Genomic DNA, 12,423 nt, shown 5'->3' on the forward strand with positions numbered 1-12,423 from the left:
TCTGATCTGTTGAAATGTGTGGAATCTTTGAAGAACAAAATGTTGCATTGTATCCTACCCCAGATATCATCTGTCATAGTATTTTCAACATGGAAGGAAGCCCCTCTCTGCTTTGGGGTTTTCATCTCCACTTTAGACTCTCAGAATTATATGATCTGCATAGCAATACTTACCTTTATTGGTGTAAAAAAAGTCAAAGAATCATTGAATGTTAGAGACGGAAGGGATCTTAGGCATCATCTTATTCTACCCTGCCTTGTGAGAGCTGATTGTTAAATTTTCATTGTGAACATTTATACCTCAGAAATTAGCAAATGCTACAATGCTATAAGTCATACCTACATTTATTATTTTGTTGATTGTTTAGACTTGAGAAGGTGATGGAAAATATTAAAGGTGTAGATCTATTAATATATCAATTGTATACTAATATGTACTCCCAACTTATAGAGGAAGAAGCTGAGGCCCAGATAGGAGAGGTTTCTTGCCCAATGTCTTGCCACTGGACTTCGATGACTCCATAGGAGAGAGTGAGACTGATGACTTTGCACAGCTCTGCCTCACTTAAATCTAATTCATGAGAATGAGAAGGCATCACCCTCATAATGTCATTGGTCTTCTTTGAAAACGAAGGAAAAACAACAATAACACACAATTAATGCAGTGTTCTAATCCTGAGTAACCAAGTTTACAGCTCTCTTTCTCACTATTTTTCTGATATGAACATAAGCAAATCATTTAATTTTACTGAGCCTCAGTATCCTCATCTGCAAAATAGAAATATTTTAGGTTCAAGATAAGTTAGAAAATTGTGGTTTGCTCCAGCCAGGGAGAAGACAAAGGTGAGAAGAAGTAGTAATCAAGAACATTCAAAAGATGGGAAGTGAGCTAAGTAACTGTGGAAATGTTTGAGAAGGTTTATTATTAGTGCAGATTCCTTTCATGTATTGTTTGGACTAAAAGACTGCTGAGCTCCCTTCCAACTATTCTGTGATTCTATATTTAAACCTTGAATTATATGATGGATAGCCATTTTACTTAAAGTGCTTAGTAATCGGTTATTTTTTAGGCATTTACACATATAATCTCTCCATTATCTTTTTCTGTCTCTGTCTGTCTCCCTCGTAGCTGTGCCAATTAAACAAACTCTGCAACGTTTAAACAGATGGCATTAAACAACCCTATCCAACATGTTATTTCATTCAGACCTTGAGAATGCCTTTCACAGCTGAGACCTGGAGCAGTAAAAACAAATGTTTCATGTGACTCTAATGAGGGTTGGGGTTTTTTTTTTTTGTGATCCAAGGTATTGATAACACCTCCCTTTAAGTTTTTTTAGGCTCATATTATCTCTTCTATATTCTGTTATATAGAATTGTGAGAGCTAATCTGAGTACTCGTCCACGTGCTTAAGAGAATTCAGAAATTAAGGAAAGCATATCCCTTACCTATACTCTTGTTACTCATGAGAAAGGAAATGACCCTCTACTCAGCTGAGATACAAGTTAGATTCTGTAATTTCTTAATAATTAATAGCTATTGGCTTTGCTGCTTTAACAAAGAGTTGTATTTATATCATAAAAACATAATTTGGAGAAAAAAAAGTTCTAGATTCTTTTTGACTCATTTAAGTACACATGTGGGAAACAACTATTCTGTTCATTAGACCAAAAACTGGTATCATTGTACAACAGATAACAGTTTACCAAAATTTTAGGCAAAGTACCTTCTGGAGTACTTCTGAATTGAATATATAGCAATAACAACAACAACAACATTTATGTAGCACTTTAAAGTTTACAAAATGCTTTCTTCTACATGCTGTCTAATTTGATCCTCACAACAACCTTGGGAGTTAGATACAATTACTATTCCCACATTACAACTGAAGAAACTGAGGCAAGCAAGAAGTTAAGTGACATGCTTAGAGTCACATAGCTAGTAAGATGGGATTTGAACTCAGGCCTTCCTAACTAACTCCAAGTCCAGCATTCTATATACCACATCACCCAGCTGCATGGCTGCCAATAATATGACCAAAATGTCACAAGAAGGAATATTGATTATCTAATGGGTTGGATAAAGGCACAAATGGCATGATTTAAAAAAATATAGAAGACCCAAAACGCTGAGCAAGCTCACTGGATAATGATAAGGATTCAGAAGAACTCACGACAGACTAGATCAGTTGTCCAAGTCAAATAAGATGACATTTGATAAGGTTAAATATAAAAAGTCTGACAGGTTCAAGAAATCAACTTCACAGTATAAGATGGGGAGGCATGGTTAGATGGCAGTTTGTCTGAAAATGATTAAGGTGGTGGTGTGGTGTTAGTGGATTATAAAGTCAACCCGAAAGGGCACAATAGTTAGAAAGCCAGCCTCAAAGCCAGGAAGAACTGGCTGACCTCTGATACATACTGTCTGTGTGACCTTTGGCAAGTTACTAAGCCTTTCATTGATCAGGCAGTTTTGTAGGGCTATAATAGTAGTAGAATAGTTCTTGATCTGCTTTGGCAGAGGGAAGCTCCTTTGGAGGTGGGGGTATGGGGTTACCTGGATGAAGGAATTGCAGGTGTGAATGACAACAGCAAAGGGTTACCTGGGTTCTTTGGCAGCCAAGGGAGATAATGTGGTCTTAGGCTACAGTGAGGAAGGCAGAGCTTCCAGGAATAAGGACAGGATAATTTCATTGGACTCTGCTCTGGCTATGCTCAGTTCTGGACATGACATTGATTGTATAGAGGCAGGCAAACAAAATAGGGAAGAGCTTTGAATTCCTTCTACATCATCAAGATAATTTGGAGGAATTGTAGGTATTTAGACTAAAGAATAGAAGACTCTTGAGTTATACTATAACTGTCTCCAAGTATCTAACGGGCTATTTTGGGAAGAGGGATTAGATTTATTCACCTTGGCCCCAGAGGGCATAAGAAGGACTATTGGGTTGAAGCTACAGAGAGGCAAGTTTTGGCTTGATATCAGGAAAAATGTTCCTAAAAATTATAGTTTTCCAAAAGTGGAATGGGATGTCTTGAGATTGTTATTTATTGGAAAAAGGCTATATGACCCCTATGTTGTAGACAAAGATGTACTGGAGCCAGTTCAAACTGCCTTGTGAGAGCTGATTGTTAAGTTTTCATTGTGAACATTTATACCTCAGAAATTAGCAAATGCTACAATGCTGTAAGTCACACCTACATTTATTATTTTGTTGATTGTTTAGACTTGAGAAGGTGATGGAAAATATTAAAGGTGTAGATATTAATATATCAATTGTATACTAATATGTATTCCCTATTAATATATAAATATATTAATGTATAAAGTGAAAGGGGAGCTCTGGAATGTAGTCTGATGGCAACAGAATTCCTTGAAAAAAATGAATTACATTTGTTAAAGAGGAGGAGACACTATCCTTTAGTAAAGAGCTGAGTGAAACTGTCATGAATGTTAATTCTAGCCCATCAGGGAGAAAACATGAAGCTAACTAAATAGGATAAAATAGTTATTTCATTGAACCAGGGTGGCTAAATCCTCTGGGTTTTTGTAAAAATATATCTGGATGCACGAATCTTCCCTATTACTCATATTTATGCATATGTTTGCATACACATGTGTATGTAAGTATACACACATATGTATATATTTGTAATATGGAAGATCAAGTGCATCCATAAATATGTAAATACACACATATATGGCATAGATAGACAGATAGATAGATGGATGGACAGACAGAAAGATGGATACTCCTTTAACTTTTTAATGTCAGGACCCTTTTGGCAATCTAGTGAAGGCTATTGACTATATTGCAGAAAAATATTTTAAAATATATTAAAAAATCCATATGATTATAATGGGAAGCAATTATAATGAAATACAATTATGAAAAGTAAATAAAAACATAAATTTATGCATCTTAGGTTAAGAACACCTGTGAAGGAATTATTATTACTACTATTTTTGAGGGCATATGAATTGTACTAGGTTGTTGCTGAGGTCGCTTTAAATTCTGAGATTTTGCAATTCTCAGATTATTATTTATATTCATTGCAGATTATAGTATGTCTACATGGGAGCATCAAATCAAACATTTGGTTTCAAGGTTTGTAAATGAATGGCCTTGTGGGTGGAACCAAATCTATGTTGAAATATAGCAGAGTGATACTGCTTCCACAGAAGCTGAATAAATAATGGGAGTCAAGAGAAATGTGGGGGCCATTTAACAAGCACTTAATCTTAAGTACATAAGGCCCAAGTACAGTGTTCAGTGTTCTAGCTCTATTTACCATGCCAGGTGTTAGGTACACACTATAGAGTATGCACAGTGTTTGCACTATCCTACCTATGAACCTACAGCCACTACTAGCCAATCAGGGAGAAAGCAGAAAGCTGATTAGATTAGATAGGATAAAATAATTGTTTCACTGACCTAAGGCAGCTAAATCCTCTGAGTTTAGTGAAATAAATGTCAGTTTTTGTAAATACATCTGGATGTTTTTGATCTTCCCTATAAACATATAAAATTTTGTAAAAAATGTCTAGATATTAAATAAAATATAAAAATAAAATAAAAATGTCTGGATATACTCACTGATAATTTCACTCAACTCTCTACCTAAAGAATAGTGTTACCTCCTCATTAATAAATGCCATTCATTATTTTTTTCTGTTGCCATCTGATTATATTCCAAAGCTCCCTTTTCATTTTTCAGTCTTCACATTTTCCTCTCATATTATTTCAAAGGCTTACTTCTTTTCCATTTTCCCTAACAAATACTCCCTATTTGTTCTTCTTCTCCATTTGCCTTTCTTCAACCAAAATCTTATTCCACCATCTTTCCATTTCCTTCCATGCTATCTGACCATCAGAATCCTTTAATGGAGACCAATAGTAAAGTGGGAAAGAATCCCAAGACTCTAAGACCAACTTTCCACCCAATATCATTCTGTTTCTTTTATATGTGTCCTATGTCCCCAGTAATAAGGTCATGAAGAGCATGGGTTACCATGCCTTATATTTCTTCATATCTTTTCTGCCTCAGTGCCAAACACAGTACCTTGCACTTACTAGGAGCTCAATTTTTTAAATAATTTAGAATAAATTAAGTCGAATAAGAAAGCCTTTTCTGGTCTTCCATCATATCCTGTCTCCCCAGCAAAGAGCACACCTAAGGGTAACTTTGTGAAGACTCCTCAAACTTGTTGCTCTCTCCCCACTTCATCTTTGTTTATATAGATGTTTATTTGTTCACCCAAATTATGTGAGATAATTCCCTTTATTCTTCCTTCCCCTGCCGTAAGTGTACAATTTCCCCCCTTTTCCCATTATTCTTTTAAGGTCATCAAAACATAATAGAAACACATCCATTCTCTCCCTTCATGACCCCTGATGATGAGAGAGTTCTGGAGAAACATGTACCATCTCCCCATATTAGAATTTAAGCCATTTATCCTTGTTTAGTCTCTTGTGATTGCTTGCTGATGTTTACCTTTTTGTGCTTCTCTTGAGTCCTGGGTTTGTATTTCAAAGTTTCTATGCAGCTCTGGTCTTTTCATCAGGAATACCTAGAAGTCATCTATTCATTAAAGATCCACTTTTTTTTTCAACCTATAGAATTATGCTGTTTTTCTGGGTAAGTCATTTTTGGTTACAATCCTAGATAGTTTGCCTTCTGGAATATCATATTCCAATTTCTCCTTTTCTTTATAGAAGTGGCTGCTAAATCATGTGTGATCCTAATTCTGGTTTCTTGACATTTGAATCTTTTCTTTCTAGCTGCTTAAAATATTTTTTTCTTTTATCTGGAAGTTCTGAATTTTGGATATAATATTATTAGATTTTCTGTTTTGAGGTTTCTTTCATAAGGTGAGCAGTGTCTCCCTTCTAATTTTTACCTTGCCCTCTGGTTGTAAGAGGTCTGGGAAGTTTTCTTTTTTGGTTTCCTTAAATATTTCATCTAGGCTCTTTTTTGTGGTCATGGTTTTCAGGTGGTCCATTGGTTCTTAAACTACCTCTACTTGATTTGTTTTCCAGGTCAGTTATTCTTATGAAATACCATACATTTTCCTCCATTTTTCCACTTTTTTTTTTACTTTTAAAAATATTTCTTGATATCTCATGGAACCATTAGCTTCTATTTATTCAATTCTAATTTTCAGGGAGTTTTTTTATTGAGTAAGGTTTTGTACCTTTTATTCCAGATTAGTAATTTTCTTTACATAGCTTTCTCCTGTAGCTCTTATTCCCCCCCCCCAATTTTTCTTCTAGCACTCTCATTTGATTTTTAAAAATCACTTCAAACTCTTTAAAATGCTTGCTTCATCTCTTCTAGGAATTTTGGTTGGACTTATATCTAAGCTGTATTTTTGAGGCTTTGCTTAAAGATGTTTTGGAGTCATTTTCTTTTGGGTTTATATCCTGAGCATCTCTGTCACCATAATAGCTCTTTACTGTGGGATTCTTTTTTTTTTTTTGCTCATTTTTCAAGGCTACTTCCTGACTTTATATTTTAAGTTAGGAACAGGCTCTGTATACTTCTTCTTCTTCTTCTTCTTCTTCTTCTTCTTCTTCTTCTTCTTCTTTTCTTCTTCTTCTTCTTCTTCTTCTTTTTTTAAAGGCAATTGGGATTAAGTGACTTGCCCAGGGTCACACAGCTAGTAAGTGTCAAGTGTTTGGTCTGAGGCCAGATTTGAACTCAAGTCCTCCTGATGTCAGGGCTGGTGCTCTATCCACTGCGCCACCTAGCTGCCCCCCCCCAATTCTGTATACTTCTAAGGGTAATATCGGAGGTAAGTTACTGTTCTCTTGGGTGCTTTTAATTCTTTCCTGGAGGTATTGAGTATAGTTATTCTCAGAATATCCCAGAATCTCAGGGATAGTTCCGACTGGGGACATACAAGCTTTCAGTACTCCCAAAGTGGTTTTGAGACAAAATCTGTTCACTGACCTTCTGAGCTGAGTTCTTTGAGTTCCTGGCTCAGGTTAGGATCTGAGCAACATGGCTGTGGGCTTGTCCCTGGTTGGAAGTTCCAGTAAACTTCTGCTAGACTCAATCACCGTCATCCAGGTGGAAAGCTCTGCAGGTTCAGAGTGACATAACTTCAGACTTTCCTTTGTCTGAGATACCTACTCTGGTTATTCCACGTAGGCTTCAGGCTGGTCTGGAAGATAGAACCAAGTCCTTGATTCCCCTTCTGGGGTCAAATCTACACTTGCACCTAGCTCATTGCATAGTCTGAGACCCATGATAACTCCTCACTTTCTAAGAGCAGGTCTTCTCCTTAGTCTGCCGTGGATCTGTGACCTTGAATTGGATTGTGAGCTATAGAGTTGCCATTTATTCCATTTTCACATGCTCAAGTTCTAGGTCCCCCTGGGATTTTTCTTGCCCAATGCTTAGCCTTGATCTACTTTCTTTTTCAAAAAAAAATCATATATTTATTTTATTTCCCCCCAGTTACATGTAAAAAACAATGTTTAACATTCATTTTTAACATCCACTTTTAAAACTTTGAGTTCCAAATTCTCTTCCTTCCTCCCTTCCCACCCAACCCCCTATTGAGAAAGTAAGAAATTGGATATAGGTTATACATGTGTGGTCATGCAAAACATTTCCATAATAGTCATGTTGTGAAAGAAAACATAGACAAGAAAAAAATTCAAGAAAAATAAAGAAAGTAAAATAAAGTATGCTTCAGTCTGAATTTAGATAGCATCAGTTCTTTGGGGATGGATAGCATTTTTCATCATAAGTCCTTCAGAGTTGTCTTGGATCATTGTATTGCTGAAATTAGTTAAGTCATTCACAGTGGACTCAATCCACTTTCAATCCTTGGGTGAGGAAATGTTCTCCACAATGTGCCCCTAGCCAAACCCCATCCCCTGTGTTCACAGACTTTTCTCTCTGTTTTCCTGTGCTGACATGGGCTAGAAAAATGATTCACTGTGATTTTTTTCTTGGATTTACTGATCAGGACTCAGTCTGGCATGTTTTCTAGATCTTTCTAGAAGATGTGTGGAGGAACTGATATCCTCCTGTTTCTTTCCACTATTCCATCATCTTGACTCCCAGAACTCTACAAATGGAAAAAAGAGAGAGAGAGAGAGAGCGAGAGAGAGAGAGAGAGAGAGAGAGAGAGAGAGAGAGAGAGAGAGAGTTCCATATAGCCAAGAGTTGTGAGTTACCCTTTTGGAACATGTAATCTGTGAGCTTGAGCCCACTTTCTCACAGGCTCTATATAAAATTGTGGGAGAGTTTATCCAAGATTTTTGGGAAGATTGGGATTATATGAAATGTTCTTACTTTAAAACCTTAGTAAATACCTTTTACTGAAAACTAATTAATTCTTACTGGCTGGTAATTAACAGGGAATACACTGTTTAGGGGCTCCTGGGCAAGTGTTTTAGAAATCCTCAAAATCACTCTTAGAACACTAAGGGGAGAAGTTGTAAATTGCCCTCTAAGGATCTAACCATTGTGTGAGTAGGGGCTGATAGAGTGAGCCCAGGGAGTACCAGACTCAACTCTTCACTGAGGCCAATATTAATCTAGTAGTGTAGTTGATCCGTGGCACACAACTTGAGCAGTAGGTGGTAGAAATGGATAGAGAGCTGGGTCTGGAGTAAGGAAGACCTAAATTCTAATCTAGCCTCGGATACTTACCAGCTGTGTGACCCTGGGCAATTACTTAACTTGTTTGCTTCAGTTTCCTCATCTGTAAAAATGGGTTTAATAAATAGCAACTACCTCCCAGGGATGTTGTAACGAATGACTGGGATAATAATTGTAAAGGTCTTAGTATGGTGACAGGCACATAGTAAGGGCTATATAAATGTCAGCTGTGATGGTGATGATGATGATGTTATTATTATTATTATTATTATTATTATTATTATTATTATTATTGTCTAGATTTGCTTTTTCTAGCTTGAGTTTCCTGCCTGAGTTAGTTGCAAATGAACACTTTTGCTCGTGACCCTGTGTTATTTCCCAGAGAAAAATATATCACCAGGCCAAGAACATCAAACATCAAAGGCCTTGTCCCTTCTAACCGGGATGATCCACCTCATTTACTTTAATGTCCATAATAAATTTCTTCCCCAAATATGGTGACTAGACATACAGCTGTGTGTTGGCTACTTTGTTACTTAGTTCCAGGAATTAGAATTTCCCCTTCAGGAGCTGTTGCTTAACTTGTTTGTAGCATTCAGAATGGGACTTCCTCAACATGACCTCCAAGATTTAAGTGGCCCAGCTCTCTATTTTCTTTGTGAGATACCTGCATGAGGAAAATGTCAGATTTTCTTTGCCCCCACGCTGGGAAAATTAACTAATGAACTTATGGCTCCCTCCTCCTTCACACTCATATCCTACTGCTTCTGTCTTTCTAAATTAGGCACAGTCATTTGCATTTTTACAGTGTTATGCCATTCATGGAAGCATCCTCTCATTGCCTTTTTAAAAGACAAATAATCACATTAGAGGAATTTGGCAGTGAAATGATAATTGGCTTGATGTTTTCTGTAAGAGAAAGCAATCGGGTCTCCTACCCACATTTAACACCCACACTCACACATACACCTCCACACCCACACTTAAGATATGCAGACAGGAGATTAGTAGATAGAATTATTCCATTTAAAAACTGTGCAAGCATGTTCTTGTCACCTCATGCATAACATCAATTATCCATTTCTTTCTTTCTTTTTTTTTTTTTTTGCTTTCATTCCTTTTTGTGCTGCCCTCAAAATCCCCCCTAGCCGAAATTCTCACTTTAATCTTCTGCTTTGTTTCAGGCCTGTATTAGATTAACCTCCTTCCTTTCACTTGGGAGTGACTAATTAGGAGGCAGAAATTAAATTTGGAAATTAAACATCTAGGCACAGAGGCTTTTTCCCAAGACCTCTTAGACCTTGGGGCAAAATAATAGTTCTCATGTAAAAGATTAGCTTCATTTACTGTGGTAGTTGCCAGTAAGATCAACTGTAGTTCAGAACAAGACGGAAACGGCAGGAAGTAATCCTACCTCTCTGTAGCTGGCTTTAAGAGGCTGCAAATATAATAAGGATGGATCCAGACCGTGCTAACCTCTGAGTAAAATGACTAGACTTTCTAAATGACACAGGGCAGGCCTGGATTTTGAATTTTGGGCCCTCCTGACTTTAATAGCAACTTTCTTTTTGGTTACATGAAGCTCCATAGTCTCCAAAGAATTGAAATTGATGATAATTCAAAGGAAAAAGAACATGATGGGCAAGATCAAACAGTGATATATTATGATGGAGTAACTATGCAATACAGGTGGGGTAAAGAAAGTCACTGAAAAAAAATGTGTAGCCAAAAAATAAAAAATAAAACAAAAAAAAAAGAAAAGAAACAAAAATCATGGTGTAGTAGATTCCTTGTGAAGGATTTATGGGAGGACATGGATGATAATTTCACATGAGTAGGCATGTATGAGTCTCCATCTGGATAACTGGATAACTTCAAAAATTGCCATATTCCATCAGGGGCTGTTCTCCCAGAATGACCTCTTCCTGCTAATAAAGGAATCAGAGAGAGGCCATTCCTTTATAGGTGGATCCCTAATCTGGCTTCTTCCTGCCTGCAGGGGACAAAGAAATTCCATTCTTTTCAGCTCACTCTGCCTAACTCCTAACCTAGCCTGCCTGAAGCGATAGAAAAGAAAGACCATTCCTTCAGATCTCTTCCCTGGTCCCCCCTCACTTGTCTGGCCTAACACCGTGAAAGGACTCCACCCTTAGGGTGAGCCCCTAGTGATATTAATAACCCTCCTGAAATCATTCATCAATGAATAAGAAACCCCCACTCCCACTTGGTCATACCTGTTCCATCCCAGTGATTCTGAACCTCTGGCTGTCATTATTCAAACTCTGTTCTCCATCCCTCATTGCTCCTTCCTGAAAATATAGAAGCCAGTGCTAACTATGAGTAACAAAAAGCCCTTTCTGACACTGATTGTGCCTTCCCTCATTCTCCCTGATTTACTGTTCAAAGTAGGGGAGTTAGAACCCTCCTTACTTCCCACTGCTACTTCCAAGTTCGTCCTCTCCCACACGACTCAGTAACTTTTCCTCTTTTGAGTAGCTTGAACCTTCTACCACCTCTTCAAAATTCTGCTAACTGTTGTCTACTAACCATCAGGACGCTCCTTTTCTTACCTCACTGAGTTCAGTGTCTGTCTTACAGTCTTTCTCTTTCCTCCTTAACTTCTACCTTCATATAAGGTGACTCTAGCACACTTCTTGATACTCCCTCAAACATCTTTACTTCCCAGTTACTCAGCTTACTAATTTCCCATTTCATCCACCCCACCCCAGGTACACACAGAGATGGTCATAACCCAGACATTGCCACCACCCATCATCCTACTCTTGCTTATCTTCAATGTCTCCCTGTCTACTGGCTACTTCCCTACTTCCTACAAATTTACTCCTGTCTCCCCTAACTTAGACCCTCCTTTGACTCATCCATCTAGCCCCATTAGCTATCATGCCCCATATCCCCTCCCTTTTGTGGCTAAACTTTTTGAGAAGACCTTCTACAATTGGTGCCTCCATTTCCTTTCCTCTTTCCCTTTCTTAACTCTCTACATACATGAGTGACCCCATTCCATCCTTTCTTCTTCAGCACATTGCTCCCTCTATCATCCCTGATCTCACTTATCTTTAATCTCTCCCTGGTGACAGGCTGCTTCCCTACAGCCTACAAATTTTCCCAGTATCTTCTCCATCTTCAAAAAATATCCTTCCTTGATCTATCCATCCATCCTTACTAGCTATCTTCCCATATATCTACTCCCTTTTGTGGCAACACTCCTTGAGAAGGCCATCTACAGTAATTACTTCTACTTCCTTTCCTTTCAAACTCTTCTTAACTCTCTAGACTCTGGCTCCAAACCTCATCATTTAATCAAAATGACTGTCTTCAAAGTCACTGCTAATCTCTTAATTGACAAACATAGTGGCTATTTCTTGATGTTTTTTGTTTGTTTGTTTGTTTTTTGGTAAGGCAATTAGGGGTAAGTGACTGGCCTAGGGTCACACAGCTAGTGTCAAATGTCTGAGGTCAGATTTGAACTTTTTTTTTTTTACTCCAGGGCCAGTGCTCTATCCTCTGTGCCACCTAGCTGCCCCAATTTCTTAGTCTTTATTCTTTTTATTTCTGCAGTCTTTGGCACTATAAAGATCATCCTATTCTCTTTGATACTCCCCTTTCCTGATTCTCCTCCCATATATTTCATTCTCATTTACTCGATCTTCTACCTGTTATCCAGGTCACGTCTTCTAACCATGGATGTCTCACAGCACTCTATCCTGGGCTCTTTTCTTTTCTCCCTCTATCCTGTTTCACTTGGTGATCTCATCAGTTCCAGTGGATTCAGATATCACCTCTA

The sequence above is a fragment of the Phascolarctos cinereus genome, unplaced genomic scaffold (genome assembly GCF_003287225.1).
Source record: "Phascolarctos cinereus isolate Bilbo 61053 unplaced genomic scaffold, phaCin_HiC Scaffold_5;HRSCAF=322, whole genome shotgun sequence".
NCBI lineage: Eukaryota > Metazoa > Chordata > Mammalia > Diprotodontia > Phascolarctidae > Phascolarctos > Phascolarctos cinereus.